This window comes from Macrobrachium rosenbergii, chromosome 7, assembly GCF_040412425.1.
Source record: "Macrobrachium rosenbergii isolate ZJJX-2024 chromosome 7, ASM4041242v1, whole genome shotgun sequence".
Taxonomy (NCBI): domain Eukaryota; kingdom Metazoa; phylum Arthropoda; class Malacostraca; order Decapoda; family Palaemonidae; genus Macrobrachium; species Macrobrachium rosenbergii.
The window spans coordinates 49,464,451-49,490,949 of NC_089747.1; the positions used below are offsets into that span (position 1 = coordinate 49,464,451).

At 37.9% G+C, this 26,499-nt stretch overlaps 1 protein-coding gene and 1 long non-coding RNA gene across 2 annotated transcripts in view; one reads left to right on the top strand and one right to left on the bottom strand.

Moving 5' to 3' along the window:
- Nucleotides 1-26,499, bottom strand: part of LOC136840359 (uncharacterized) — a 400,490-nt gene that overhangs the window by 227,366 nt on the left and 146,625 nt on the right. The window lies entirely within an intron of this gene.
- On the top strand, nt 13,755-14,368 carry LOC136840537 (uncharacterized). The gene is made up of 2 exons (XR_010853638.1): nt 13,755-13,996; nt 14,218-14,368. It is a non-coding gene; the product is annotated as an uncharacterized lncRNA (long non-coding RNA).

Here is a 26,499-nt window from a genome sequence, read left to right on the forward strand (position 1 = left end):
CTGATATCACCCAACTTTGCAGCCCAAATGATGTCATTTTTATGATTTGGCTTCCTGACTGTGTAAATGAAGAATTCATCTGATGGGGCAACATGGAGAAAGTCAGCTTCATCCCATGCGGCAACATGGAGAAAGTCAGCTTCATCCCAGTCTTTAAGAAATGAACCACAAAACCATGCACAGTCTTCTCTCTGTTGCTGAGTGATGTTGGGCATGATGATAACATGAAATGGCTTGATACCAGATTTTTTCAACTCACAATATACAGCACTATAACTTCTCTTCTTTCCCCTTTTTGTTTCTAGTTCTTGCCAATTTACATAAAGACTTTCTTGGTCTACCCACTGCCTCAGCTATGATGTCTTTTTGACTCCTGAGAAAGGACTTCAGGCCTTCCAAGATTCTCACTCTTTTTCACGATGACAGTCATATGGATTTTTGTTCCAGTTTCTTTTAACAAAGGATTTATCTCTTTTAATGAATTTAGCTATCCAGGAACATGAAATGAAGGATGCGCCAGCATCCCTGGCCTCTCTGAAGCTTATAGCCCGGATTTGGTCAATCCACCTGATTTCCATTTGTTTTGTGAGGGGGCCTCTAATTTGAAACACCCAGTATATATATACATATATATATATATATATATATATATATATATATATATATATATATATATATATATATATATATATATATATATATATATATATATATATATATATATATATATATATATCTACAGTATATACTGTATATATATAATATATAATCTATATTTATATACATACATATATTATTATATATCTATATATATACAGTGTATATATATATATATATATATATATATATATATATATATATATATATATATATATATATATATATATATATATATATATATATATACATATGTGTATATGTATATATATATATATATATATATATATATATATAATATATATATATATATATATATATATATATATATATATATATATATATATACAACATATATATATATATATATATACAGTATGTGTATATATATATATATATATATATATATATATATAGCATATATATATATATTATATATATAGTATGTGTGTATATATATATATATATATATATATATATATATATATATATATATATATATATATATATATATTACAGAAACTAACCAATAAATCAACCGAGTAAATTGATTTTAATTAAGTAACTCATCTCATTTTTGCCACTTATTCCACTGTGTGATCAGATTATTTTTGTTTGTTTCTACACACACAATGTTTTATGCGTAGCACCTAATCCTTCATCAGCGAAGATCTGCAGATTTTGATTGCTTACACTAACAATAAGGACTTCCTTTGTATGTCTTTTTTTTGTACTCGTATTTGAATGTATTTTCAGAAGGTGGTTTACATGAGTGGTACTCTAGGTATTCACAGTGCAGACTTTTATTTTGTTTTTAATATTATCTCTCATCCTACGCTTTCAAACTAAATCCTTAATCCTTTTTGTTGCGAAAATAACAAAGAATAAAAGAAGTTATACTTTTTTATTTAACTTTCTGGTTCCATTGTATATGAGAACACGTGCACAGAACCTCTTTTCCAACAGGAAATATTTGTCGAAATGTTTATTCCACTTTTTGCTTTTGATGCATGACAGCTTTGAAGCAATGCTTATCGAATGAAGGGATTCCATGAATCCAGTAAGGATAACAGGACTTTTTCCAATGGCGTCAGTGCCAGTCTAGTACGTAATTGCCTGAGCTAAGAAATGACATCCGCTTCCGTGTGTTAATTAGACGTTCTTGTTACATGCCCTTTTCACTGAGGCAATCTAAAAGTGGCATTATTCAGGATATGACTGGATAGGGAAATTACATATGCTGTAGTCTGGGTAAGGAAGCCAGTGTATATTAAGGACGCCTTCGTTAAGTATATCTTAGTTTAACCAGACCACAGTTCACCCAGGGCTGGCCCGAAGGATTAGATTTATTTTACGTGGCTAGGAACCAATTGGTTACCAATTGGTTACCTAGCAACGGGTCCTACAGTTTATTGTGGAATCCGAACCACATTATAGCGAGAATTGAATTTCTATCACCAGAAATAAATTCCTCTTATTCTTCATTGGCCGGTCGGGGATTCGAACTCGCGGCCAACAGAGTGGTAGCTGGGAACGGAACCCGCTCGCCCAACGAAGAACTTCGTGTAACCCAATGTGTACGACATTATTATTCTCCTTGTATTCGACAAACATGTACTTTTGCCACTAGTCTTTTGATAAATACTATGAATGTCAGTGCTATAAGAGCTCCTGAAACCATTTCAAATAATCTTGAAGCCATTTTATATATATATATATATATATATATATATATATATATATATATATATATATATATATATATATATATATATATATATATATATATATATATATATATATATATTTTTATATATATATATATATTTGATGTGTATATATACATATTTTATATATACATATATATAATATATTATATATATATATATATATATATATATATATATACACATACATACAAATATTTATATATATATATGTATATATATATATATATATATTTATATATATATATATATATATATATATATATATATACATAATCAAAAGGTATGTATCAACCACGGTCATGTAAAAAATTTTAGAGCCCTTACTGTGTTTTGTCCACTGCATGTTCACTGGCCATTTACGATTGTCAGGATATTCTCCTGAGAATTAAAACTTACACCTTTTTAATACGAAAACAGCAGTTCGAACCTCAATATGAATTACAATATAGAGGTAAATATTTCCGAAAGTAAAGTTGTCTTTTCATACTGAAGATACTGAAAATATTTTCCTGCTTTTCTGCAATAGGTTGATTGTTTGTGCCCCTAAATAAAAAAAAAAAAATGACAAGCAAACCTTCCTGCCATTCGTTATGAATGTGTAGAAGCATTCCAATTATCTGGACGAGGAGAACGACATTACATAAATTACAGAGTCTGCGAAAAGTCTGCAGGACGTCTCATGCAATAGGCCAACATTTCGTGCGATTGTCTTGCAGCCGTTTCATTATTTTTGGTCATGAGTTATGTTAGTGGTGCATGCACCACTAACAGGACATATATACACACACACACACACACACACACACATATATATATATATATATATATATATATATATATATATATATATATATATATATGAATGTCTTTTCCTGTAATACTACAGTGTAATATGAAAATAAGAAGGCCCATAAAACACTATTTAAACGTTGAAACCATATATTTCGGGCATGTGCCCCTGTTCACTGGTAGAATATGGACAGGTGAAAGTTACAATGGTATATTCAAAAACATGAAGGTGTGGCCTTAGGCCTCCGATGTTAAGGAGGTGGCGTTTTAAGAAGGAGGAGATTGACCAAATTCCCTAGTGGTTTTTGGCCTCATTAGCTCCCGTTTGGCGATGGATCTGGCGGTCGCGTTTCTTGGGTCATCTTCTTCAAAAGGGGTCCGAGGATTAGGTGTCAATGGCGTCCGATTTCCAATGTCCTCCTGACAGGTTCATATTGTTGGTTTGATTGATGATAGCAGATTCCAGCATCTTTCTTTTGTACGGACAGCTACTCTTGAAAACCAACTCGCCCCACTCCAGTTAATGACATGCCCTGTATTTCTAATATGTAGGAAAATTCGGCGAACTCTCCGGCGCAGTTACTGATCTTTTTGTGCTCTGTTATTCTTTGCGAGAGCGATCTACCTGTCTCGCCTACATAAATTCATGACAATTACTACACGGTATCTTGTAAACCCGGCTTCTTCCTTTTTGTTATTTAAGTATACGTTAACGAGCGAACTTTTGATGGATTTGGGATAATGGAAAATGAAAGGATTATTAGAACTGAGTTGCTCGGTGGCCTTTTGGATGTTTTCATCGTATGGAAGCTTTATTTTGTTGTTGAAATCTATTTGTCTGTGTGAGTGGGACCTCTGTAGTATATTTTATTTGCTTTATTAATAGCCCTCTCGATAATGTGTGGTGGATAGAGCAGTTGCGTTAGGTGTTGGCGGATCGTGTTAAATTCTTGATCCAGGTACTCATTTGAACATATCCTAAGTCCTCTGAGGAATAGGTTGCACCCTACCATGATTTTTACGGAGACGTCGTATTTAGCTTAAGAAATGAATGTAGGAGACAGCGAAGGTGGGTTTTTCTATATACTGTAAATGCATACCTGTTTCTGTTTTCTTATGATCAGTACATCTAGGAACGGCAGTTTTCCGTCCTTTTTCCCATTCTGTTTTAAATTTTATGGTCGGAACTAGCGAATTTAGCCTATTAAAAATTTTTAAAGTCCCCAGCTATTGTCCCAGAAAGTAAAGATATCATCTACGTATCTAAGCCAGATCATATTATGGGGTTTGATAGACGACAAAAGTTCTGTTTCGAAATATTCCATGTACAAGTTTGCTAGAAGGGGTGATAGGACTTCCCATGCTACAGCCAAATTTTTGTTTGTAAAATTACCATTGAAAGAAAAACACGTTGTTAGTTACACAGAGGTTGATATGGTTTCAACGTTTAAATAGTTTTATTTATTTCTTATTTTCATATATTTATATATATATATATATATATATATATATATATATATATATATATATATATATATATATATATATATATATATATATATATATATATATATATAGATGCCAATGTTTATATATATAATATATATATATATATATATAATATATATATATATATATATATATATATATATATATATATATATATATATATATATATATATATATATATATATATATAATATAATATATAAATATATATATATATATATATATATATATATATATATATATATATATATATATATATATATAAACATTGGCATCTACCATATACTTGATAATCAGGTATATTTTGTCAAGAAGATTATTAGAAGATAATAGAGCTATACGGAATGCAAATGAACACAGTTCATTATTATTGTTACTAGCGAGATGGAGCGCGTCGTACCACATTTGATTTTTCTATGGGAAGCAAAATTTAAAATGGCTGTGTCAACAACTCGAGGCAGTATCCCCAACATAGAAATAATTAAGAGGAGCGACCTTACACGACGGCACACATTGGCGCACTGAAAATAACATCGCTAAATAACTGATTATAGGGTTGGTTTGCAGGAGGGTGGACGTGTCACGTCTCCCTTACCCTCCAGATCCTCTACCTACCCCGCCCCCAACCCTGGGCAGATAAATAGGTTTGCAAGAGGAGGGGTGGATGTGTCATGTCTCCCATAACCTCCCTATCCCCTACCTACCCCACCTTCACCCGGAGCGAACAAACAAGGAAGATCCAATCGGCTTTTATTATTATACGAGATGCTTAAACAGAATCCAAATGTAAATTATATAGGGAAAGAAGCAAGATGGGCATCTGTAATGCACAGTTAATTTTGACGTTTAACTTTGTATGCTTCATTTCCCTTTTTCCGGAGAAATTACTTTTATCTGCTTCAGGTATTCTCTTGTTTTTCCTGAAGCGACTTTACTGGAAAGCCGCATTAGAGCAAATGAGAAGTATTCATTCCGTTGAACCTTGTTTTCGTTGAATTATTCGTTACTTCATATATGACCCATCAACAATAATTTTCGACAAAAACTGCTTTTGTTTTTTCTAATATTGTATAGTCTGATCTTAATATGGAGTGGAAGTAAATATTTATAATCCAGTCAACTTCGCAACTGTAATTCATGCATGATCAACAGCTACTGTCACAGGTAATTCTGAGCATTCCTCTTCTGGATCCTTCGGATCAGTTTTTAAACACCTGACGATTCATTACTTTTCTCTCTCTAGCTCTGATCTTATAGGTCTTAACCAACTCCTGGTCAAAAGGTAAAAGGTTCCACTCAACTGCCTTGCAATGGTTGCTCAAATGACTTTTCCTCTTAACTAACCCTTATGGCTCTTGGTTGCTGAAGCAATAAACTCACACTTACTTCTTCTACTCAACTCGTTTTAAAGCATCTTCTCCTATTCCAGTTTCAGTCCTTTTAATAGAAATAGATATATTTGTTGACATATACCGAACGAATTGGCGTGGAGTGGAGAGCTGATCTACTTTACGGGTATGTGTGCTACTTATTACTGTAAGTTCAGCGCAAATATTCCTTACAAAGGTTCAGGGTTGAGGGTAATGCTGCATTTACAAGGCATGTTATTTACCATGACACGGCCGCATAAAGTGACAAGCGCTGTGGTTCCCGGAAACTGAGTATGAAAGAAAGATAACTGAATTCAGCCGGGTTAATTGCTTTAGACAGCCTAGTCGAACTAGCTCTGGCTTCTCTGTACAGTGGAAACGTCACTTCCATTTACTGTAAAAATTTGGGATCAAAGCTTTTCAATATAGTATAGATATTTATATGGATATATAAAACACACACACACACACACACACACACACACACACACACACACACATATATATATATATATATATATATATATATATATATATATATATATATATATATATATATATATATATATTATTATGATTAGCAAGAATTCGCTAGCAAATTGCCTCCCCCTTTGTTGTTGTTGGTTGTTCTGTCGTGTTTCATTTACTGCCAGCCGCCCGATCGATAGACCATCTGTCTATCGACTTAAAAAACAGGGGTTTAAAAGATTAAAGGCGCTCCCATTTTTGATAAAGATCTTTCCTTCGAGGCAAAAGTAATCTGGCTTGGGTGTTTCTCCTACAGGCCAAAACCTCCCCTGCGGGCAGCAGGTGCAATGAGTCAAAGCATCTGTGTTGGGCGCACCCACTGCCCCATAGGATGGGATAAAAAGCAAAAGCCCACGAGGTCTCGACACACGCGGGCTGGAAGATATGGAGTGAACTTGTGAAGACGTCCCCAACACCTGGCCCCATCGATGCCCTTGCATCCTAACCACGTGGGCCCTTTCAAAAGTATACTTTCCTCGTGCCCTTTCGACCGTATTCCTCGAGCCCACACGCCATTGCTTGGAGTTTCGAGGAGTCCCCATCGCCTTGCCCCTTTACGGAAGCCCTTGCATCTCACCACGTGGAAGAAACTCGTCCTCGGAAATCGCAAGTCATCCACGGACCGCCTTCTACGCGCCCTCGAAAATCTGCTAAGGTAAAGTGCCCTGGAAGAGCCCCATTTCAGTCACGCTTTTGTCTCGTAATATTTGCTTAAGGAGAAAGCCAGAAATCTCCCTTGTCTAATGTCCGTGCGCCTCTTGCATCGGCAGTATTAATTCTTTATTACTCCTTTGGCACCCTCAGTGCAGCTTCGAATTCATTATTCTTTTGTCTATTTTCATTACTGGCGTATAATGTGCATATCTCTCATTTCAGAGGATCCTATTTCGTGGAAGCTTCTCGGATCGTGTCTGGAATCCCCAGTTTCATTCAATCCGTAGGAATCTCCTTCAGGATAGGTATCTACTTGAGTTCCTCTTTCCCGTACTGATATCATTTATGTAAATACACTCCTTTAAATTTGCCCACGTGTTTTACGTAATATTTCCCTCAGTAACAAGAGCCCTAAGCTCATATGAAATTCTCCTTTGTTTTCCTTTTTTACGTTTTCCCGCACCCACGAAGTCAGAATCACAAGGCTAGATTAACTTAAATTGTTGCTACCTGTCTCACAGAGCATATTTCAAACTAAAACCACGGAAAAACGTAAAAATGGCGACCTGGCCATAGATCTCGTTTTGCAGTTGCAGTTCCCTAGTGTTGCTTTATTGCATTTGCAACTTGCCAGATCAGCTATTAGCAAAGCTAAGCTGGGTACGAGACAATTACGAACCTTTTGTGTAAAAACCAGCACACAGATCCAGAAAATTCCACGTAAGTAATGTGTTAATCTTAGCAAAACCTTTTTACAATCGTGACTGTTCCTAGGAATTAGAAATAGGGACGCATGTAATCACTGAGAGAAAAGAACCGCCGTATTAGATTCGTTAATGCATGCCTTTCAGGATAGGTAGTTAGGAAATAACCAGTGCTAACCATCCTTGCTTCGAGGAATAGTGCGAAATTCCTGTGTTAAAATCTTTGCCATATCCTTGCTTCGAGGAATAGTGCGAAATAAATTCCTCTGTGATAAATTTTACTTCACATTTCGAATTAGCGAACGGTTATTTAGGCGCGAATAAATTCCCACGTGGGACACGACGAAGTCAGCTTGCATTGCTGAAATTCTCTCAGTGTAGTTAGAATTCGAGTTAGGGTGTTAGGAAAGCGAAATTTAAACTCCGCTTATAGGGGAAAATTACTAGGCCGTTGTACTGTTATCCTCTCAGACGACTGGGAAATTCCCGAATCCCAGACGGTATATAAATATACGGGTTCATTCACCCAGAATCTAAAAATACCTCGGTGTTGGCCAAACGACCTGCACACCCCGCCCATGCCCGCGTGTGTAGCATTTTTTTTTCCCCATTCATTTCCCAGCATACATTTTTTCTTTGGGTTTCCCGTTAGTAATTTCTAAGTCCTAAGGGACGAATCGTAATTCCAAGTCCTAAGTGACTCCTAAAATTCTACGTCGACGTGGCGAGAATTTCTCCAAATTCCAGTCCTCAGAGACTCCTAAAATTCTACGTTAAACGTGGCGAGAATTTCTCCAAATTCCAGTCCTTAGAGACTCCTAAAATTCTACGTCGCACGTGGCGAGAATTTCTCCAAATTCCAGTCCTCAGAGACTCCTAAAATTCTACGTCGCACGCGTGGCGAGAATTTCTCCAAATTCCAGTCCTCAGAGACTCCTAAAATTCTACGACGTACGTGGCGAGAATTTCTCCAAATTCCAGTCCTTAGAGACTCCTAAAATTCTACGTCGCACGTGGCGAGAATTCCTCCAAACTCCAGTCCTCAGAGACTCCTAAAATTCTACGCCGCACGTGGGAGAATTTCTCCAAATTCCAGTCCTCAGAGACTCCTATAAAAATTCTACGTCGCACGTGGCGAGAATTTCTCATTCCTGCTAGTGGGAACCCAAAATTAAGTCCTTTTGAGACATTATATAGTGTAGTTCACACACATCTAAGCCCTTACGGGACTGATCATTCTAGTTCGTTAGAACAACTCCTTAACTTCACGCTACAGCCGGCCAAGTCCGAGCGTGACAAAATCCAACTACGTCTTCCGAGACACATATTAAAAATTCGTTCGCCAAGAACAACCACGTCTTTCCAAGACATATCAAATTTTAACAAAAAGTCTCCTCAGACTTACTAATCACCTGTCTTATTCAGACAGATCCATTCTCCTGCAGTCTGAACCAATTGAGTGTTTCAGATTCCTGCAATTGAGTCTTTTCAGACAACCTGAGTCTTCTCAGACATATCATATACCCATTATTTCAAGATGGCTAATACCAGAGCCCAACAAAACGAGGATTTCAAATTCTACATGTCCGCTGGGAAGGACATGGGCTGGGAGCAGGTTCAAGACACGAGTGGACGATGCCAAGGCGGAGAGAGCAAGAGAACGTGAAGAGAGGGAGAGAGAACGTGAAGAGAGGGAGAGGGAACGAATCGCTCAAGAACAACGGGAGGAAAAAGAACGTGCAGAGAGGGAGAGAGAACGTGAGGAGAAAGAGAGGGCAAGAATTGCCCAAGAGCAGGAGAAGGATAAAGAACGTGAGGAGAGAGAGAGGGCAAGAATTGCCCAAGAGCAGGAGAAGGATAAAGAACGTGAGGAGAGAGAGAGGGCAAGAATTGCCCAAGAGCAGGAGAAGGATAAAGAACGTGCAGAGAGAGAGAGGGAAAAGAATTGCCCAAGAACAAGAGAGAGAGGGACAGAATTGCCCGAGAACAACGAGAGGAGAGGGACAGAATTGCCCAAGAACAACGAGAGGAGAGAGACAGAATCGCCCAAGAGAAAAGGGAGGAACGAGAATGGGAAGATCGAGAGCGACAGCGCGCCCACGAGCTCCAGATGCTAGAACGACAGCCCGCCACCCCCCCGCCCCCTGCCGCGGGGATGAGTGCCCTCAGCCAAGCTCACTCGTTCATGCCAAAATGGACCGAGTCCGAACCCGAAGTATGGCTTGAAAGGGCCGAACGAGTCCTGGAGTGCTGCGATCTCTCCCCGCGGAACTCTCCCTTGTTCTCACTAAATTCCTGGGCGGAAAGGCCCTCGTTGCCTACCACGCCCTTCCGCAGACGATCGGGGAAACTGGGAAGCCGTACGCCAAGCAGTTACGAAGGCGTACGAGATTACCCCGAGCGGTGGAGGAGACGTTGGAGAGAGCAGCCCAGAGAAGCAGGCCAGACTTGGTCCGATTGGGCGTACCATTCGGAGCGGGCGTTGACAAAATGGCTCGATTCCGAAGGAGCCACTAACACCGCCGAGGTACTCGAGCGGTTTAAATCGAGCATTTCCTGCGCCACGCCCTCCTGCCCTCGCCACTCATATAGTGGAAAAAGCCCCAGCAACACTCACAGAGTGTTGCCGAATAGCAGATATGTGGGAAACCCACCACCCTCAAGAAGGATCCATGGGGCGGAAGATAAATCCCCGTCCCTCCTCGGAGGTTCAAATTCCCACAAAAATGGGAACTCTGGGCAAGCCCCTAACTTGCCATTATTGCAAGAAAACGGGCATTCCTCCGAACAGTGCCGGAACAAGAAACCGGCTCCTCTCTCCCGGAAAACCGACAAATAACTCGCCTGGCGCCCTCCACAGGGGCAGCGGAAAGATTTCAGCCAGACCTTTTGCACGGCGTGCAAGGTCTATGGCCATTCTCCCGCATGGGCAAAATGCCCACGCAATAATAAATCAACTACTCCCACCGTCGCCTTGGCCGTCACAGATCCCCAGTCATTAGGCCCTCCGCCGAAGGGCCTGTATACGTGGCCCCCTCCACGAGATAGCGAGCCCGCGCGCCGAAGTCACTGCTTTCGAGGACTCAGGCGCACAAATCTCCCTCATCCGAAGGGACAGAGTTCCCTCACGGAGCTATCGTCAATAGACGAAAACTCGTCACGATCGAGGGAATAAATCAATTTAAAATGATACTCCCTACGGTCCAATTGAGAGTCACAAGACCTCACCAATCCAAAATTTGCAATCTTGCAGTAGCAAGCCATCTCCCCGGAGGCTATGACGTCATCCTGGGACAGGACTTTCAGTCCCCGCCGAAATCACGACAATCTAGGGGTCCACATTCCCCGAATCATTCCGCGGGCGCGAGTAAGTCTCCCCCGCTTCTTCCTCAGCCAAGACTGGCGCCCCCTGGGTACCAGAAGGACGTGCAGTCCCCACCAGTGCCACCTGAGTACGATGTACAGTGGCCCCCTCGATCGGTTCCCGATCCAATTCCAGTGCCCGGCCCTGCCTCAGTGCCAGTGCCAGGGCCCCAATCAAATCTCCCTTCAGGAGATGCCAAATTCCTGCCGGTGCCACTTGCATGCCCCGAGCAGGGCAAGCTTCGTCCGCCCTGACCGACGAGCCCAAGAAACCTCTGATAGCGCCTGACTCTGCCCTAGTGCCAGCGCCAGAGCGCCACGCCGATCTCCATTCACGGGATCCAACTCAGGACCCCCTCTCTTCCCCCGGCCTGGCACCGCTACCAGCGTCGGTCAGAGAGACGGTTCCTCCCGACCACCGCGGAAGCTCACCTGCAGGTGCGGCCTCGCAAACCGTGCCTGAGCTGGTCAACGTTACCTGCGAGTCGCTCACGCCACCCCCGACCGCCTCCTCTCTGCCTCAGCCCGTCGCCGACGCAATTGCAAGTCAGGATTCTGCCATATCTCACTTGGCCGATGAACTACAAGAGCCGCGACGGATCATGGTAGAACCCGCACGGAACACTCCTGCGTCAGCTGTCGCATCAGCAGGCCCAGGTGGTACTCCGTGCCGCCCCGGTCGCGGGCCCTCCGCTTCCCGGCCGAGGACGACTGTCCCATTAAGAAAGGCTCGAGGCGAAATTACCACGGGCGTGGGAATTTCCAGGTAGTTTACAAAGAGCTCTAGAGCTCCCATGGCACCTGTGCCACCATTTCATCTTTCGAAGGTCTTGGCACCCCTAATCCAGAAGGGGATGTCAGGCCCTCTTCTATCTTCCTCCGTTCCTCAGGAACTTCTATCTCTTATCACCTTCTATTAATCTTCCTTAAATTATCCCCACAAGAGGCAATTAAATACGGGATACCATTCCCCACACAATGTATAAATCATTAAGAATAACAGAGTGAGAAGTGGCACGCCCTTGCGCCCATACCTTGGCACCGGGCGTGCGTGTCAGCCCCTCCTGAAGGAGTCGCGCCCTTCGGGTGCACTTTCCTCGCCCTGGGACTGAAGTGATAGTCCAGGCCGTAATTTATAGGCGAAAGACGATAAATCCCTGCCTAACACAATAAAACCCTCACTCTTTTTCCCTTAGTTCTTCTGCCAATATCATTTACTTTCTTTAGTTATTTATTTATCTTTAATTTTAATGAATCGCGAGTCATAAACTCTTGCCCTTGTGATTTAAATGCCCCTTTTGTAAGCTCTGAGGGACGTGTCCCGCCTTTCATATGCGGTCAAGTTTTCATTCGTAACGTCTTGGTAATTATCCTTTTGTTATTATTATCCCTTTTCCCCCCTTCCATTCCTTCCAAGATCTCTGTTTGTCCTACCCCACATCTTTTGTCTGCTCGCCCCGTCATAACATTGAGTAGGCAGTGGGACGATAAAATTAGCGTAGTTTAAGGTTAGCGAATTAAAACCTCGCGAATACTCTCGCCCGCATACGGCTGTCAAAACCGTGTGGGGCCGGCTAAAGCAAAAGCACGTTAAAACGAAGATATATTATCAATGCGAATATGTATAGCCATTACAGTATCGCGTAAAGGGGATGTCATTTACAAAAGTAAACGCTGTTTTTCATTTACACAGCCTCTTCAAGGCAGATTGTACTAACCGCATGCATTTTATCTAAAATTAAGTAACCGTGTATTTTAATTCTTTCTTTTCATTTGTTGGCCATAGCCTCATATACTTGGTCCTATAATTCACAATTGTTCGAGTCACATTATAAAGTTACCAGTGGGTAACCAAATCTAAAGTAATTATTCTTTTGCAAGTGTTTAAATCACTTTGCGTTCTGTTAACGAAAATTGTCCCAATGTGTTATTAAAAGTAACGGCACAGCTTCATAAAACCCTTAGGAGTAAAGTTCATTGCAAGGCAGAATGTAGAGTAACGTAAAGCATTTGCCGCTCATTCTTGAATATCGATGTACACACCGAAGGAGGTATGTACATCATCTTGTATGGGGAGGTATTATGATTAGCAAGAATTCGCTAGCAAATTGCCTCCCCTTTGTTGTTGTTGGTTGTTCTGTCGTGTTTCATTTACTGCCAGCCGGCCGATCGATAGACCATCTGTCTATCGACTTAAAAACAGGGGTTTAAAAGATTAAAGGCGCTCCCATTTTTGATAAAGATCTTTCCTTCGAGGCAAAAGTAATCTGGCTTGGGTGTTTCTCCTACAGGCCAAAACCTCCCCTGCGGGCAGCAGGTGCAATGAGTCAAAGCATCTGTGTTGGGCGCACCCACTGCCCCATAGGAGGGGATAAAAAGCAAAAGCCCACGAGGTCTCGACACACACGCGGGCTGGAAGATATGGAGTGAACTTGTGAAGACGTCCCCAACACCTGGCCCCATCGATGCCCTTGCATCCTAACCACGTGGCCCTTTCAAAAGTATACTTCTCCTCGTGCCCTTCGACCGTATTCCTCGAGCCCACACGCCATTGCTTGGAGTTTCGAGGAGTCCCCATCGCCTTGCCCCTTTACGGAAGCCCTTGCATCTCACCACGTGGAAGAAACTCGTCCTCGGAAATCGCAAGTCATCCACGGACCGCCTTCTACGCGCCCTCGGAAAATCTGCTAAGGTAAAGTGCCCTGGAAGAGCCCCATTTCAGTCACGCTTTTGTCTCGTAATATTTGCTTAAGGAGAAAGCCAGAAATCTCCCTTGTCTAATGTCCGTGCGCCTCTTGCATCGGCAGTATTAATTCTTTATTACTCCTTTGGCACCCTCAGTGCAGCTTCGAATTCATTATTCTTTTGTCTATTTTCATTACTGGCGTATAATGTGCATATCTCTCATTTCAGAGGGATCCTATTTCGTGGAAGCTTCTCGGATCGTGTCTGGAATCCCCCAGTTTCATTCAATCCCGTAGGAATCTCCTTCAGGATAGTAATCTACTTGAGTTCCTCTTTCCCGTACTGATATCATTTATGTAAATACACTCCTTTAAATTTGCCCATGTGTTTTACGTAAGATTTCCCTCAGTAACAAGAGCCCTAAGCTCATATGAAATTCTCCTTTGTTTTCCTCTTTTTTACGTTTTCCCGCACCCACGAAGTCAGAATCACAAGGCTAGATTAACTTAAATTGTTGCTACCTGTCTCACAGAGCATATTTCAAACTAAAACCACGGAAAAACGTAAATATATATATATATATATATATATATATATATATATATATATATATATATATATATATATATATATATATATATATAAAACACACGACACACACACACACACATATATATATATATATATATATATATATATATATATATATATATATATATATATATATATATATATATATATATATATATATATATATATATATATATATATATATATATATATACATAACAATTACTTTAATGAAAAGTGAAAAAAACATCCTGAATTCACTTTTTCAGAGACCAGCTAAGTGCATCAACTCGTAAAATGTGTCTCAGGTATCGCATGAAGAATTTCAGTCACGTTGACCGGTTTCGTGTCAGTATATTGGGGTTCCAGTTAACGAGAGCACCTGAACGATAGTTGCCCTGATTTAGTTAATTATCCGAGGCCACATGACACCAGAAGCGTGGAGCTAACTGTAAGGTACAGTAGGCTTCGCAATATTACGATGGCCCGAGGAAGTTGGTCGCGAAATCTAATTTTGTTCATTTTCTTTTGGGAAACATTTTGTGCGAATAAAAGGTGATTTAATTATGATTTCCATTTTTTTTATACAGAGAACACATTTTTCGTAATGTTCCGATATGGCCGTTTGAAATGTAAACTTCAAAACACGAATTAGGAAATACAGGAATGATCTCCATTAAAGATAACTGAATATTACTTTTTGTAACTACCAATAAACATTATTTCTTAGATAATGAAGAACAGAAGAGAATATTTTCAAAGTTAAGGATCGATTAAATTACATTTTAACAAAATGAAAGAACTCCATTGAGTTGAAACAATTTTAGTTCTTATTAAAAAACAAACAGACAAACAAACAAGAAGAAAAAAACTACAGTTGGCATTTCCTTTTCAAAAGGCCTCGACCCACAGGTAAGAGTTTTGAAACCCATGCAAAGGAATTCAGTGGGATTTTCATCGTTTCAGACCCCATTTACGCCCTTTTGGTCCTGACACTTATGGTCAAAAGACCATTGGATATCGCTCTATCCTTTCTTCCTTTTACGGTGTCCTGTTCTCACATAAGAAATTTCTCACACTTCTCTCTCTCAAATTAGAGTAAGAGTATTTTGCGGGAACGTGCGTATTTTATCATTTACCAAACAATCGTTTTTATTTATTGCTTTTTAGGCTGAAATACATATGTAGAATCTACTGGTCACTTTTAACAGACACATATGTAATTCCAATAGCAACAATGCCCAGTAGATTCTACATACATATTTCAGCCTAAAAAGCAATAAATAAAAACGATTGACGACTTGGCTACGATGGTGAGGATGGGTCTATTCCAGCTCTAATACATATATCTTAAAACGAGAGGTATAAAGTATGTATGTAAGAGAGGTAATATACTTTTATCCTTCTCGTGGTCAGGTCGGCAACAGGACCTCCTTGTGGTTACGGTGACGCGGGTTCGTTTCCCGCGACCGGTCATCACAGTCTCTTCAATTTCTTGCGTTTGGATCTTACGGCTTCGTAGTTACAAGCATATCCAAAAAAGCTTGAAGAATTCGAGAAGTTAAGAGGGCATTGTGGCTATTAGAATTACATATGTGTCTGGCAAAAGTCACCAGTAGATTCTATATATATATATATATATATATATATATATATATATATATATATATATATATATATATATATATATATATATATATATATATATCGTTTAATATCCAATTCACGCTACTTCGAGAATATCCACGATGGGGAATTATCACCGAAGGAGAATTTTTTAAGTGATAAATGGGTCGGTACCGCCAGGTCTCGATCGCTCGATACAGTACACTCCAATGACTCCATTCGACGGTCAAGCCCTTGAGCCCTCGACGGTCAAGCCCTTGAGCCCCATCGGGATATTAATCGACATTTGTAGATTCATGATTGTATATAAATCACGGTGTGATAAAAATTTCATATATACATATATATATGTATGTATGATTATATTACACCTTTTGGAAATAACAGGTCAAGAAACCCTTATACAGGTTTTTTTTATCTGTACCTAAAGACTTTTTTCCATGAACTTATAAGTATTTAAAAATAATGAATTGCAATGACACTCAGTCTTTAAGATATTCCTTCGAAGAATGTCAGTTAAATATTCTTAAGTGATCTATTAGGAAATCTATGTACTGAACAAACGTCATTCTACAAAAATTTGAGAAGCCCTTCGACAAAACTATAAAACGATAAATGGAGATCTCAACTATAGTCAACAGCCATTCTATATAGTTTTAAAAACAATTGCATCACTATGTTCGGCCGCCCATCTGACTATCGTAAACAGGACGCCGTTAATTCCACGCCTGGATTCTCTTTCCAGATGAACGACTTCATCTTTTCCTGAGACTTTCCTTTCTTTCAGAAACGATCGTAGAGGAGACCGAAGCGAATACTCGGGAGAAATCTGCTAGTTCATTTCTTGCCTGAATAACGCGCCTGAATGAAAGGAGCGTTTGTTCTTCCTCTACTCAGTGACTTGCGTCGTGGTCCATCTGCTCTTTTATGTTTTCGTGGGCGCGTTCGGTGTGCTGGTAAATGAAAGCTGTCTTCACAATGAAAGTTCTTTCGCTGCAGGAGGGAGAAAGAGGAATCTGAATTCTAGTTGGGTTGACGGTCTTTTCTCTTCATGTTTCAAATCTTTCTAAACGTGATGGACATTTAACAAGGATTTGTGCCATTTCATTAAGCATCTATAATATTAATTCCCACCCAATACAAAATTACTACCCCGATCCTTTCTCATATCTGTCACTGTTAATTTATTGATCATATTTTACAAAAACAGAAAAATGAGACATAGAGAATATCTCGTTAGCGAAAGTCTACGAGTAAATCTTTACCATTCTCACCTGACCAGCGAATTCTTTAGGTTTCTATTGTAGTCGTAGTGGGAAGAATCTCTCCCTCTCTCTCTTTCTGCCGTTCCATATCTGCAAATACTTGTTATTCTTGGGAAATCTGAAGTTATCAACTGAGCAAAGGGCTACAAGCTTCATCCTTCATTGTTTTACAGCGTACGAAATGTAATTACAAATCCTTGTTAGTCATGGGAAACCTGAGTTTACCAAATTAAGTGGTAAAATGCTTCATCCTTCATTGTTAAGCAGTGTACGAAATGCATCTACATGTCCTTGGGAAATCTGGGTGTATCAAATTAAGTGTAATCTTTGATGTATGAGGAATACAGGACAATTCCTTTTCCTCCAGAAAAAAAAGTAAGTATACCTTAGTTTTACCAGACCACTGAGCTGATTAACAGCTCTCCTAGGGCTGGCCCGGAAGGATTAGACTTATTTTACGTGGCTAAGAACCATTTGGTTACTTAGCAAATAGCCTAATTTCTTCTATCTGTGCCAACTGCGCGACAACCTTTTCATTCTCAAAATGAGTCTTTTACTTGCAAAGCTGTCCATTGCTTGTTAATATTTTACTAGAAACAAGAAACATCTCTAAGCAAAATCCACCAATTTATTACGTACAACAAAGGCACCTTACCTTATGACTTGGGACGTACGTAACATTCCTAGGGTCGGAACTTAATGCTTTCATTTTGTGTTATATTACTGTGACTTTGGGCAGTATGGATACTATTTAGTCACAGCCAACGAGACAAGTTTTCGCTTTCGTGTTCTGTCAACCTACAGTCAAGAAATCAGACGCACTATTAAACAAGGTTGACATTGCACAATAATGGATCCCTGGGAACTGTGCGAGTAATAAAAATAAGAATCGAAAGGGTCTTTATTCTTCGTTGAAAATTCTGTTCCCCCATAGAAAAATAAAAGGGAATCACACGGAGTGAGCTACGAAATGTTTGGCGTGATCCGCAAGGATAAAAACATTTGAAGTCTAAGTTCTTAGAAGCGGCTGTTGACGGCGAAAAGACATTCTCGCTCTCTTAATCCTTTCGTGAACTCTCTGAACAGAGGTTGGCTACAAGAATCCAGTTATTTTCGCTCGACTTCACATAAATGCTGAGAAGTCCTGCTGGGGGGCTTTAAATCCCTGAGAAGGAAGGAATTCAGCGTCTGTGATTCGAACTCTGTGAAGTATAGGGCGGGTTGAAGAAAATCAGAAATAATTAACTGAAGCTGTATATCCAGCACACACACACACAGAATATTATTTATGTCATACCTGGTTTATCTTTGATTCCCTGAAATCGTAATAATTAATTATATCATTGCCACCAAATTAAGCGTATAAACTCACGCACACACAAACACAAATATATATATATATATATATATATATATATATATATATATATATATATATATATATATATATATATATATATATATATATATATATATATATATTATATATATATATATATATATATATATATATATATATATATATATATATATATATGTATATATGAGTAAGTTTCACTGGAATGAAGATCCAGTATGCTTATCACTGACCAAAGGAATGAACCAGATGATGTCCTTTCCAGGTTGATGAAAATCACTATCAAATCTATCTTCTCTATAAAGGGAATAATAAGGGGTCGCCTCGAAATCAAAGGAAGTTTGTCATGTTTCCTAAAAAACTGAAAGCACAACTTCTGGCAGAGAGATTACTCTACTTGAACTTATGGAAAAAGTGAGAAGAAAATATGGGCTTACTCCAGAAACCCTAATTTCTGTTTTCGTTTCTAATTACAAGCTTTCATTATGAGATTGAATTCTACACTCAGTAGCAAAGCGAATACCCCCTCAAATTAGAATGCAAAATAAAAAAAAAATCATAGATTCCACAGCTGCGAGAACAAAGCTGTCATTTGTTGTTACGTACTTCTTAGAATACGGAAAAAATGATATCCCCAAAGAACTGAGTGAAGTCCTCTTTGGTAGCTGTCACAGCGGGAGCCAGACGGATTTCTGGGAAGGATCGACACCGTTACTTTGGGAAAAGCTAATGAGGAGAGAACATACACTTGCTAACTAAAATGGCTTAAATAATTATTTCTTCGGCTCTTTTGCTAGACATGAAATCACACACACACATTATATATATATATATATACATATATATATATATATATATATATATATATATATATATATATATATATATATATATATATATATATATATATTTTTCTCTTCACACACATTATACAGTATATATGTATATGTGTGTGTATGTATGTGAAGGTATGTGCGCATAAGTATTTTAGTCCTTGCATATTATCAAGGAAACAAATAGTATGTTTGTTGCAGTTTGTTGAGTTTCACCAAAGGGGACGTAATATTTTCCGGAATATCCTGGAAATATCTCCAAAGTTCGGAGATTTGCGAAGCCAGGTGTATGCTTGGAATATCTTAGCATGAATTTTAAGAGGTTATCAACTTTACATAGAGACACTTTCAGTTTGACAAATAACTTTCATCAGTATATAACCTCTCTCTCTCTCTCTCTCTCTCTGTGTATGTATATATATATATATATATATATATATATATATATATATATATATATATATATATATATATATGGTATATGTATATATATATATATATAGTATATGTATATATATATATATATATATATATATATATATATATATATATATATATATATATATATATATATATAACTTTATCTTGGCTTCATCTCCAAGTACCTATATCATTATTGAAGCAGCTTATGGAAGATCGTATTACAGATGGATTGGATTATTTTAATAGCAAGAGCAGCAATACCTTCTACTGGTACTGTCTAAACAATACACACACAAACTAACACACCCGCATACATACCTACTTACATACCGTATATATACAGCGTATATATACTGAATATACATATATATATACATATATATATATATATATATATATATATATATATATATATATATATATATATATATATATATATATATATCAGGATTGAGGGCAGTGGAAGCAGACTGGTACATAAAAACATCTTTATTTTTGCCTGACGTTTCAAGACAACTAGTCTCATTTTCAAGGCTGCAATAACAGAATAAATATTGAGAATACATATAAAATATACAAAAATCTCTTTAAAAAAAACATTTGTACATAACCATAGTTTATGCGTTGCTGGGGATACCAACCTATATAGAAGGGAGAAGGAGGGCGACTGGAATACGGGTAAGTGAAAAGCAAGGAAGACGGTTACGACAGGTAGAGAGGGGTGGAGGAGTTTTGGGCATTCAACAATGGTACTGTCTGTTTGATAATTAACGATTCCAGAATAGAGAGTGCTAGCTCGGAAGAGGCCCTTGTAATGATTTTAAATTGATCGTATTCAATGTTATTACCACATTTTTGGCATGCTCCCTGATATTTGAAAATTCAGGATTACCTTAGTTTATTGCCCGTTCGATAGCTCACACCTTTGTGAGAATCGGCGCGAACCTTAAGAAGTCTTTGGGTGCAACCCACGTAAGTTCCTCGAGAACACCGAGGACAATCATATTTATATACTACCCCAAACGTAATAAGGTCGCTTAAACGGTCTTTAATACTGAATAAAGAACCAATTTTCAAAGGATTCTTTGGAATTAGATTAATTTTGACGGCTCCATAGTGCCTAGAAATAATTTGAGAAAGCTTTTGGCTAAAAGTTTTATCATGTACAAATGGAACACTGGCACACACAATTTATATACTTTTTATATATATATATATATATATATATATATATATATATATATATATATATATATATATATATATATATATATATACATAACTCATATCCCTGTCAAGAGAGAATAAATTCTCTTTGCGGTGTCCCTTTACTAACCATAAGAAAATTTTTCAGCAACCTTACTGTCAAAGATCATAAAACTCATACTCCCTCGAATGGTCGTGGCCATCATTAATGTACAGGTGATCATCAATGTATATAAGTAATAATGAGCGTTTGTTTGGAGAAAGAGTAAGTGATACGGCAGAGTCCACCATCATTAATGAAAGTGAATCTTTGATATCAGCCAAGAGATGGATGTCTCCCAACGCCATCATTACCGTCAGGTAGTCTCAGCCCTTAAGCACATAATACGCTACGTAGCAGGGATGGCTAGCAATTTCTTTGTTGTTCTTTCAGCGTCCTTCATTTTATAGTAAATAATAAGTATGGATACGTTAACGATCTTTCTACCGTTAATTTATATCTGTAGCCGGATATGTTATTTAAAAATAAAAAATTCGTAAAAGAAGTCCTACATCGCAACCCATAATCGTATCATCAAGATGATTCTCAAAATCAGTCATACGACGACATGGCGCGCGGTCATGCAGAATGTGAGGAATCTGTTGGTGTCACGAAAGATTTCACTTTGAGGGAAAGATAAAATCCTTGTTCCAGAACGTGATTTTTATCTAACCTGTCGCTCTTGTAAGACAAACCCACCACACAAGTGGGTCAGCTTATGATGATCATTTACTTTGAACTCCAGCTTTCTGTTACAGTTCAAACGAAACGTAACGAAAGCATATCGTTTCAGTTTGAGATTTACTTTTTACTAACAAAGCTAAGTCCAAAATCACGCAGACCCTAATATATAAACTGTATTAGTACGAGTATGCTGAATGCATATATTCAAGGGAAGGGAGGTAAACAATAGTGCAACCAAGTAAACGAGAGAATGCTTGAATTAAATAACTTTCAGGCAATAACAAGTTCTAGAATAACGCTGTTATGCAATTGGTGTTTTGAGACTGATATCCAAGTTGTGGGAGGGTGCATGAGAAGATAATGTTGTACAAAATATGGTTGATTTCGAAAAGAATCTTATCCCGACCTTGAAGTCTGTATTAGGATACTAAACCTGAAAATTATTTAGTTCAAATGCTGAGTGCTATGCAGCCTCGACCCTTTTATATATTACTGCGAGTGCTGAAGGCATGTCTACAATAATAATAATAATAATAATAATAATAATAATAATAATAATAATAATAATAATAATAAACAGACTGGACGCTGCTTGTTTATGCAGCTATTGTTTCTAATACTAAAGGAATAATTTGGAAGAAGGTCCACCACAGGTAAGGTGAAGTTAGACGTATGTCAAAAACTAATAGTATAGATATCAGTTGCATTTACAAATGCAAATCATGGCTGCCATTCCATTGTCAGGTTCCTAAAACACTAAAAATGGAGCACCTTCAAAAATTACAAAGTTCTCACTTGATGATATGTATTCGAGACAGAAGAATAACATCTAACATGGATGTAATATAGAAAGTGTGTTTGCCAATAACAGCAACGTAATCTCGAAGATAAACACAAGTCCCGAAACCTCCTATATTCCTTTACGTCGCAATCGGGCAAATCAAGATTCTAAGTGTCCCGAATGGTTGTTTACATTTTGGTTTGGAAATCTGTTGACCAAGGAACGACGATGCTTCGTGGCATGGGATCAGTAACGGCAATCGTAAACCAGCGCTAGATAACACCTGGCATCAGAATGAGAGCGAGGTCATTCAATTGCATGCATGCGGACCAAGTTGCAATTGGCTGCTGCAGGATGTGAGAAGAGAAATTTCCTCAATTCGGCAGTCATCCAAAGTGTCCTTTCGAATCGTAAAGCACTGACGGGTTCCAAAACGTTGTGATTGTGCGAAACTGCTTTGAGAACTTTACATATGATTACTATAAACCGATCATTAGGGAGGAAAATATAAAATTTTTACATTACTTACGGTATGAAGTTCAATTCCACTGAATGATGATTACGAATATACAGAAATGAATGGACATTTGAGTGATTTCTTTATAAAAAGCCATTTAAAAATTCTACCTTCAATTCAAATTAAGTATAATGAATGCCAAAACTGAGAATGAATAAGGATACAGTTCTGTCATAGAGGACTCTGAACTCCTACTTGGAAGTTCCAAGGTTTCCAAGAACTTTATTAAAAAAGAAGAAGAACGTGAGGTTGCCTTTCTGCTTTTGTAGTTACATAAATTAGAACATGTGTCTAGTGTTTATCCATTCCTAGTGAATCATATTACAAGGTGTTTACATCCTGAATGTCAACAACGTCCATCAAACCACAATTACCATCTTCCCGTTAACGGCTTTGCTTTTGAGTCAGAGCGGCCGCATCATCCGCTGAAATGCCCCGAGGCCACAATAATCAGGGGTGAGAGCATACCATTAATTTCATTTTACTGAGTAGTTCTCTCTCTCTCTCTCTCTCTCTCTCTCTCTAATGAACAATAGATAAATACTCGTCCCAAAAACATGGTCGTCATCATAATCTAAAATCATTTGATATAAACAGCAATCGAATTGCTATTCTGCCTTCCTACTCGGGTAGTAGGAAAACTTTATCGCTTAATTAGCGAAGCTTTGTTGAAAATGAACTCGTTCTCTCTCTCTCTCTCTCTCTCTCTCTCTCTCTCTCTCTCTCTCTCTCTCTCTCTCTCTCTCTCCCTCAGTATCACATGGTAAATATTCACTGTGAAAAAAATGAGCTATAATTGGTCGAACTCCCTGGATGATTTCATGTTACGGACATAATCTGCCTTGGAAGATTAATTTTACACAAATGGAATCGATTATAATTAGAGCGAATGTTTCCAATGGCTCTTTTGTCATAATGAAAAAAAAAACGGATGTTTATTACAATTCTCATAATACTCCATGTGATAGTCATTAAGAATATCAATGGATATTCATTAGTGTTTGAGTCTCACGGAATATACTTGATATACCTTTGTGTATATAATATATATATATATATATATATATATATATATATATATATATATATATATATGTGTGTGTGTGTGTGTGTGTGTGTGTGTGTGTATAATTACTTGGTAATATGATGACTTGACTGTCATGTGTTCTTTTGTCTTATCAATATTTTCAGATCTCGCTGATGTAGAAACAGAAGTACATCAAATGTCGGCTTCTTAATGACCTTAGATAAATCGGAGATGAAAATAATATCAGACCAACAGCAGTCAAAATATCTGTTATGGATGGCTCCCTGGGCTAAGTCATTACCATGAACCAAGCGGTTTCTTTGGCAGAGTTAATTAAATTCTACTGCCAGAATTAAGCCAATGGGTTGCCAGAACATTACTTCAAGTCTTTTTGAGATGACGATTTGAAATATTTTGGTTAATACACATATAGACACATAGACACACACGTTATATATATATATATATATATATATATATATATATATATATATATATATATATATATATATATATATATATATATATTGTGAATATTTTTTCATACGGAAAGATGAGAATCTTTGAGGGAAAATTTGAAAGGCCCTTGATAGTTAGTGAAGTAATGGTTGCTGGAAGAGGTGATACCCAAACTTTAATGGCTTGGTGGACCCTGCATGGACTGACAGAATGTTTTGAAAATCAGCGAAGAGAGACTTTGGAAGACACTAGGGGAGGAGTTGAAGTCATTTCACAAGTGTCAACGTTGATAACTTCACAGATAATGAGGACGGACATTTATCAACAGGAAATGACACATTTATAGGCAAATGTGATGGATGCTGAATAACAGGGCATAAATTTTTCATAGGCAAAGATGATGGCTGGGTTACTAATTCCTTTAAACATTCTTTGACTTGATCTGATTTCCATCCCAAACAAGTCAAATCAAATGAGATGGTGGCGAAGAAAATCATTCTCACATCATTAATCGACATAGCCCGTAACAGAATTAAGCATTATGGCGGTAGGTATTGCATGTATCATTACTAAAATGTCAGCATTGTCTGATCAGGGTATTTTGTTCTTCTTTTTTTTAAGATTGATATGTGGAGCAGTGTTGCACCGGACTAAAGAAAACATAAAGTCTTCTTCTTTGATCGATGGTTCATTTGTAAATATGCAATTTTTTAAAGGATGATGAATTAAGCCTGCCACGGGTCAGGAAATGACAGTCTTAATGCAAATCGCCAAGGAATGTCTCAGCTCTTATTGTTCCTAATCGATCATCCTTCCCTGTAACTACTTAGATCCTAATGCTTCCCAGCCATCAGCCATACCTATGATTATAACCCAGCTGTCATCCTTGCCTATGAGAAAATTATGCCTTATCATTCAGCATCCATCACACCCGCCTAGAGATGTGTCATTTCCTATTGATAAGTGTCCATTCGCATTATCTGTGAATTTAAACGCCTTAGGCATTTACGAAAGGCGGCAACACTTCCCTGGTGCCATGGAAGAGTCTTTACCTTCGATGACTTTCAAATCATTCTACCATGCATGCAGGGTCTACCAAATCACTAAAGTTTACCTATTACTTCTTCCAGCGACTAGTACTTCACTAACTACCAAGACCTTCCAAATTTTCCTCAGAAGGTTCTCATCTTTCTGAATGAAAAACTGTTCACTGTATTTCCCCCAATTTTGTTGCTGCCATAATCTGCCACCAAAGAAGTGCGCGTGGTTCACAAATTTAGAAAAAATTTTTGTTGTTACCAAAGACTAAAATATCCAAAACATGCAGTTTACATCACAGCCAATTTCCTCCCGCTGCTGCATTTATCATTGTAAAAGAAATACTACAAAATTAATAGGAATAACTCACTCATAATTCACTGTATCCATTAGTGTCATGCGTTTAGTAAAATAATGTGACATTTGCCACTGGTAGCGATTTTCATATTACTAATAAATTTATGCAGAAACATGTGTGTGTGTATGTGTGTGTGTGTGTGTGTGTGTATGTATGTGTATATGTGTATATATATATTATATATATATATATATATATATATATATATATATATATATATATATATATATATATATATATATATATATGTGATGACATGTGTACATGTATGTGTAAGCTTGAATCTGTAATAACGTTATTACATTACGGCGAGGATACCTTAACCC